Genomic DNA, 8,082 nt, shown 5'->3' on the forward strand with positions numbered 1-8,082 from the left:
AGATGGTTAAAAGGCGAGTATGGGTAACACCCGTCTCTTTTATTATTATTATTATTATTATTATTATTATTATTATTATTATTCTAAGAATTCAATATTTTAAATGAAAAATTTCACAATTCTAATAGAATATGTTAATTAAGATTATCTAAAGAATATGATAAACAATAAAAACTTCAGTTTACCTAATATATTTGAATAATTTAACTTTTGAAAATAAATAAATTAATTAAAAAATCTAATAGCTATATCATTATCCCACTTTAATGAATGAGTACAATAAAATAAATTATCAAAAATTATAAATAAATAAATAAACAAATACATAAATGGGGGCAAGGCCTTGCGTTGCCCGGCCCCGCCCTGCCCCTCTTCGGTCCGCCATAAACGTGCAATAGGCTGGGTACGAGGCGAAAAATTTCCCAACGGGGCTCCCCCTCCCTACCCAAACCTACCCGTACCGTCCCTAATCAATTAATCTAAATGGACAAGCTCAATGATAAGATTTGGTGACAAGATTTTTTAAACAATTGACGTGACAGTGGAAAAAGGAGAGAAGGAAAGGTAAGAAAATTTAGGAATGAATATGAATTGTTGACTTACCCAAATGAAATTCTTACGCAACTCCTCCTAAATTGAAAAAGCATAATAATCCAATTGAAAACCATTATACCCCTAAGTCGTGACCATCAACACCCAGCAACGATCGCTCCGATCTCGTCGATTTCTGGCCAATCCACATGAGCTCATCCACGACTCATTAGTGTGTTCAAGCTATCTCCGACCAGACACTACAGAGGCCATTACACATAGCAAAGAAGAGTGAAGCTCCACTTTTCCCAAATCTGAGAAACCTGTTCCATTCGAAGATGCGTGAAGCTCTAGGGCCTAACCCATATCCCTGAAGGTATCATCACTTCTGTGGCTTGACATACATGTAATTTTGTTTAGTAAACTGAAATTGGCAAAATGAATTTTCATGAAGGTGATGCTGTATATCTGTACTTATGTTTAATGAATTTAAACTAACAACAACTTGCAAAATTTGCTTTTTCATGAATGTAATGGAAATCATGAACATAGTGGAAGGAAAAACGTATGATGATGTACATCGGGGGGGTCGGATAATGAGAACGTTACGGAAACCGTGAACCTATGGGGAGATGGTGTAATTGTGCATGAGTTGGGCATGCTGTTCAAAGACGAGAAAGAGATATTTCAATTGCACAAAAAGTATACTCCAATGAAGAAAAGGAGTTCAAAAAAGGGGGATGATGGAGTTTTGAGGTATGTGACTTTGACATGTAGTCGCAAAGGCCGAAGAAGCATGAAGCAAGTCCTAAAGTGAGCCATTTATTGCTGGACCGAATTGGATGCAGTACATATTTGTCTATTTTTTGTGGTTTATGCTGGAACAAATACTGTATGGATGATGGTGCTTCAATTTTTTTCTATGTGAAGGACATTTGCTTGTTACAAAAAGGTTCTCTAAGGATTTAGTCCTATTTTTTAATTAGAAGGTAATTTGTAAATTACATGTAGTAGACTTGCCTACATATTTTTGTACACTATATAGGAAAATAGAGAATGGGCACCTTCTTAGTTTACATTTGTGTTACGATTTCTTAGTCTTGCTTCTTGTTGGAATATGCTACTTTGCATATCTCATCTATCCACCTATACATTTTCTAGTCAAAATGGATCCTGTAGTTTGCAAATGCATTCACAATCAACAAAATACAAAGCTAAATGGCTACTTAAGTGGAGATTTAAGATAATAGAGAACTCATCATTGCATTAGATATAACCATCTAGATTCCAACAAAAGGGTAAAAACTCAAGTTTCATACACAGACATAGTTTGTCAATTAACTACGATAGTTTCAACAAAAGTTTTCAACAATATCTACTAATCAAGTCGACCGCTTCCCTTTTGCATTCTGCATGGCACTTACTTTGTCCATTCGGATTGTTATGTCCATCAAAATCCTGAGCTCTTAGTTATTAAGCCGAATTAGAGACTCAAGACTATGGGACATTTCATCAACTATCACTATTAAAAAACAGTTTTTCACCTACGGAAAATTACCAACAGATGCAATCCGTTGGTAATTAGAAATGGATTATCCGTTGGTAAAAGTTATTCACTTTCAGCTACGATAATCAGCAACGGATTTTCTATTGGTAACGATGATATATCTTTACTAAAGGATATTCTGTGTCTCATGTAATCATTTAACATTTGGATCTTTCACCTACGAAATATTCGTAGTAAACGTACCGAATATTACCAACAGATGCAATTCGTTGGTAATTAGAAACGGATTATCTATTGGTAAAAGTAATTCACTTTCAACTACAATAATTAGCAACGAAATTTCTATTGGTAACGATAATATCTCTTTACCAACGGATATTCCATGCCTTATGTAATCGTTTAACATTTGAAATTTTCACCTACGGATATTCCGTTGGTAATTAGAAACGGATTATCCATTGGTAAAAATAATTCACTTATCCCACATCGAAAGTTCACAACAAAGTCATTGGAGTTGCCCTCTATAAATTAATTTGTGATCTAATAAGTGGTTAAACAATATTTTGGCCTTTCAATTAGATTGCCTAAAAGTTAAAAAAAATTAGAATTATTAAATAAATAATAATGATGATAATAATAATAATTTTTTTTTTGTTTTTTTACCATGCCTCACACTTGTGTTGCTATTTACAACATTGATTTTTACCAATTGTTATGGTAGACATTTACCAACGGAAAGTCGGTTGGCATTGATTAAAATTTTTACCAACGAAAATTTTGTTGGTAAAAGATTCACACTTTACCAACGGAAAATTCGTTGGTAAAATGTTTATTCTTTACCTACGACAAGATCCGTTGGTAACTATCAACGACCTTCAAATTAGCAACGGATTTGCAGTTGTAAATATTCTGTTGGTAAAGAGTAATAGCAACGAATATCGAGGTTTCAGGAACGAAAAATCCATACCTGAAGCCTATTTTTAGTAGTATATTTCGTTTGTTATAGGGCTAATATATGTAGCACTAACACTTGATTTTTTCACAACCCAATTCCAAAATTTGTAATTGTTACTGCAGCAAACAATAATTTTCCATTATTGACAGTCTCCTTCTCCACCACAAAATATTTCGCAAATCCATGCTTACATGATAGCTATGGGCGTTTCCTTAGGCAATCATTGAAGAGATGGGGCTTAGCTTTACAACTATGACAGATTCCAAAGTTCCCTATGATCATTCTAATCTACAAAGAAAGAAAATGAACCATACAACACAACTAAAAACACACGGCACCAAACAACAGCAAACAAACACCAAACACTAGAGATTCAAACTGGAAGTAATTGTAAAACAACAGAAAAATCTTTAAAACTACTTTCAACAAACAGGTGGGTTACTCATTGTGGGTTGTTGGATAAAATTATTACATCGTTGGCGGCTTCCTTCTCATCAGAGCACAACAAAGAAATTGAAATAGATTTACGGATAAGTGCTGTGCTAAAGTGATAACACGGCGACGGCTTGGGAAAATGATGTCCTTTTCAGACCACCGTTAAGCTTCGCTGGGTTCCATAGTCGATTTAAATATTTGGGGTCTACTTGCAAGCTCCGGTGGCTACCGAAGATGGTGAAGGGCTGGAGATGGTGACACGTGCAGCACCGAACCCTTCAATTGAATTGAGAAGGGTTTCAGCTGTGGGGATTTTGCACTTTTGGAGAAATATGGAAATGAATTTGACACATTTTCAAAAGTTGTTTTCCGCCTTTATTTTTTATTTTTTAATGCCATATCAACCTGGATTTACCCAGTTTCTATTGCCCTGGCCGAATAGCCCGATTGGGCTATGGATAAGCCGATGTGATGGTTTTTCCTACGTTTTTTAGTCACTGTCTACAGATGTTTCCTAATTTTTTTTAATATAAAAGACGAAATTGGTAGTGATTGTTCTGCTAGTTTTCTTTTTGAATAATGTTATTTATCATTATGATGATGGAACATTGATGATATAACAATGTACGTAAAATGATAGGACTGATCAGTTCAATTTTATGTGAGGAGAGGGAGAAGACGTGATCTCAAGAGAGAGAGAAGTGTGAGGGATAATGGATTGTCACATCACTGGTGTTTCATCATCGTGATGACAAATAGCATTATTATTCTTTTTTCCATTTTTTGCCACATAGATAGTGTAGAATGACAACATTTCCCTTAAAGCGCATCAAAACGATCCAATTTTAACCACTATCCCGTCTGATTATAGTGGTATTCAGTTTGTGATTTTCTGACATTTTGATTGATTTCTTTGTGGGGTTGGATATATTCTGAAGTTTCTTTAGAAAATTACTTCGATTTTGGAAGGAATGAACCCCCAACATTAGGTAAGTTTGTTTTTTTTCTTCTTCTAGGTTTTGAATGTGCTCCCCCCCCCCCCCCCCCCCCCCCTTTTTTTCTTTCTTTTTTTTTTTTTGGATGGGGTGCCTCTCTCTCCAATTCTTGTCTATCTAGATTTCTATTGCTTGCTTGTATAACTTTCTTCAATTTCTTTATTTTTTCTCATTAGGTTCTGAGCTATGTGCTTTGAAGAATATTGTTAGTTGGTGATAATACCTTCTACCTAGTGATAGGTGTGATTTTTACATCTATTCGAAAAGTCAAAAATAAAAATTTTTGTATTCATTTGATTAATTATCGATTATTGTAGGATAAACTCAAAGAGATTGATATTTATTTATATAAATTATCTCCTAAATTAACTAATGTGATTATAAAATAACTATGATATTAATGTGTTGGAAATTCAAATCGACCTATTGTTATCCTAATTTCAATTTTCAATTATGTAATTCAGTTTCATTAATGCATTTTTTACAATCAATAATCTTATTGTATTCAATTTTCTTTTTCAAAATAAGTTAATTCTATTCTAGATATGACTCAATCTCTTCCTAATCAAAATTCATATGAATAGAACACATTCAATTACACGATTATCTAGATTATTTCACATATGATATATGCTATTTCTAACATCTATTGTCTCGTGTATTATCGTGAAGTGTTCTACTTATTGTGAGCCTCCAATACTATAACAAGTAACTAATTATCTAATTAGTGATCAAACAATTAAATAATTCAATGAGCATGCATAATTTATCAACAAACACAAAAAAATTACTAAACTACTTATCTTTGAATTAAAAATAAATAAATAAAGGCTTCATCTTCATCCAACACAAATGAATTTAGCTTAACATATTTCTAAAGACAAAACAACTAGAAGAATGGAAAAAGTATCAGCTTTAATTTAAATGAATACAAGAAATATTCAAAAGCAATTTCTTGTTCTTGATTTTCAACCCCTAGTCTTAATTCTTCACCTTCTTGATGTTTCTTATCTCAATCCACGTACTAGATTTGTTTTCCTCTCCAACTTATATTGAATTGACCCCTCATTTCTTGATAGATTTTATAAAATGACCTGATTTGAGAGATGAGAGAGATATCATCTCAATGTGTGGCCCATGTTTTGTACTTATAGTCCTCGAAAATTAGGTCAAGATTGCGTCGAACTTGAGTTCTAATCAAAGGAGGAAAATTGCCCTGTTTGGTCGAATTTTGCCCCCGCATATGAAGGCTTGCATGGTGCGTACAGTTTACTTTGGTATTTGAGCCTCATGTTTGGTGCACAAGGCTCCTTGTGGCGTGCGTGTACAAGGATTTCATATTTGGGACCAAACTTTTTTCATCTGTTTTTCGTTCATTTCATTCACTTTCACCATTTTGCGTGAGTTTTATCTAACAAAAAAAATTAACACATAATTAAGCTATAATTCATCCATATCAATAACAAATACTGAAAAAATACATTTATTAAACTACCCCAAACTTTAACATTTATTTGTCCTCAAACAAAACTACACATTTCAACAAGCAAGCATGCAACTCTAACTTCCTAATTAGAGGCTAGTCAATCTTGTAATGCAATAAATTTGGTTAGATAACTTGTCATTTGTCTCATGATTGAAATTATTTTATTAAATCTATGAACAACTTTAAAATCCCAATGCAAGAAACAATTTCTACTTATCCAATGCAAAATTGATGTGTGTGAAAAATATAGTAAAATATCATTATTTTACAAATTGTTTAAAATATCAACTTCTATGATCAAATATATAATTTCATCACTCATGAGATATACACCCCAAGATTATTCTTTTAACTCTCTTTTTCCAAGGTGTGAACTAAAGTTAAATTTTTATACCAATCCTTACCCTTTCTAGTGTTAATAGATTTTACTAATTGCAAATCAATACTTCAACAAAAAAGGATTATCCTATATTTCGATTGTTTCAACATCTGAGAATCAAGCTAAGTTAATAATTCACTTGTAAACCGTTTAATTCTCTCAAATAAGTGTTTGGGATTTAATCAATGTATATAGTGCGTCTTCTATTTCACGCACATTCTTTTTCATATTTGTTGTGCGTATTTTGTTTCATGCACTAACTTGATCCATTTTTGAATTTTTCTTTTGGAATTTTCAATAATTGTTCTCATTGGAATCTTTTATAGGGTAGCTTCACTCATAAATCATGATATTTTTTTTCCCTTTTATGTAACAATTAGTGAAATGCCTCTTATTAAACATCCATTCTCAAAAATCGACCTCTAACTGAAGATTTTCATCTAATTTTTATCTTCTAGGTCTTATAATACGATAGTTTTTGGGTTTGGCATCTAAGTTCACTATTTCAACTTATCAAGCATATGAATCAGCTCATTCATTTTCAATGTAAAACTTAATTCACATGCTCAAAATGTATCAAATTTTACGTGGATAAACATCAATTAATCTAAAAATACAATTTATTCATAATCCATAAATTGCACATAATTTCAAATATATAAATAATTTCCAGCAAGGCTAACAAAACTACACAAGCAAGCAAATTAAAAAGAAAATATTTTGATTTTTAATCTTTCATATTTAATAAAGAAATAAAAATATCACACAATCAAATTTTTTTTCTATCTTTTTCATTTTTAATGAAGCAATAAAAATTCACACAATCATATAAAAAAAGAAAAACTGAATATTTTTCTCACCACAAATTTAAATCAAACATTACTCTCAATGTTTCAAACTATTATCAAATAAGCAAAATAAAAAGAGCAAATAAGGGAATAAGAGATCCCCGAATTTTTGTTTGATAGTAGAGGCTATTTTGAAATGAAATTGTCGAGGCTAGATGATCCACTTGGCTATGTTCTTTCCCTTGTCAATTGTTGATTTGTGAATTTTCAATTGTCGCATTCCTACAAAATAAAGAGAAATCTATCATAATAATAGGAAACAAATCATATTAAGCTCAAATACATCAAACCCTATAGGGCAATTTGGGGATGAAGATACCTTATATAGTAACTAGCACACAAAAGTAATAAAAGCAGCCTAATATATTATCTAGAAAGCATAATAAATAAAAATAAAGAAAATTGGGTTGCCTCCCAATAAGCATTTGTTTATAGTCATTAGCTTAACTTTGACAATCTATATCGTGAAATTATGAAGAAAGCTTTTGATATCTTATTTAGTTTGCATCTTTTGACTTTTCTCCACTTTTGGTAATCTTTACCTCGCCTCTTTCAACGTAATATGACTTGCATATTCTATCCGATTCAAAATCAACTATGTAGACTTCTACCTCCTTCTTGGACTTAATCACAAATTCAATTATATGAAGTCAAAAGAATATGTGTGTATTCCATTTTCATTAATTGCCACTTCTTCATTTGGTTCCTTTATAATTACTTTGTCATCTTCTTAATAGTTGATATCTTCTTGAGTTGAATGGTCAATTCAAAATCTAAATTTAGGGGCAATAGCCAGTCTTTTCTTTCAACTTTTTTAAGTGAATTATATCGCCACCTTCTAAATTCTCTCCAGTATATACCATCTCCCATATGTATCTTGCTATTAACCAACTTGACAAGTTCATTATAATATTTCGCAAGTACCTTCTCGCTCAACAAGGACAGA

General features: G+C 32.0%; 1 long non-coding RNA gene and 1 pseudogene across 1 annotated transcript; one reads left to right on the forward strand and one right to left on the reverse strand.

Annotated features, from left to right (window-relative positions):
* The window catches only part of LOC111384196, an 8,981-nt pseudogene extending 8,596 nt beyond the window's left edge, over nt 1–385 (reverse strand).
* A 165-nt stretch (nt 386–550) lies between these two features.
* Nucleotides 551–1,611, forward strand: LOC111384199. The gene is made up of 2 exons (XR_002700861.1): nt 551–907; nt 1,084–1,611. It is a non-coding gene; the product is annotated as an uncharacterized LOC111384199 (long non-coding RNA).
* Nucleotides 1,612–8,082: the final 6,471 nt, after the last annotated feature.

The sequence above is a fragment of the Olea europaea genome, unplaced genomic scaffold (assembly GCF_002742605.1).
Source record: "Olea europaea var. sylvestris unplaced genomic scaffold, O_europaea_v1 scaffold2865, whole genome shotgun sequence".
NCBI classification, from domain to species: Eukaryota; Viridiplantae; Streptophyta; class Magnoliopsida; order Lamiales; family Oleaceae; genus Olea; species Olea europaea.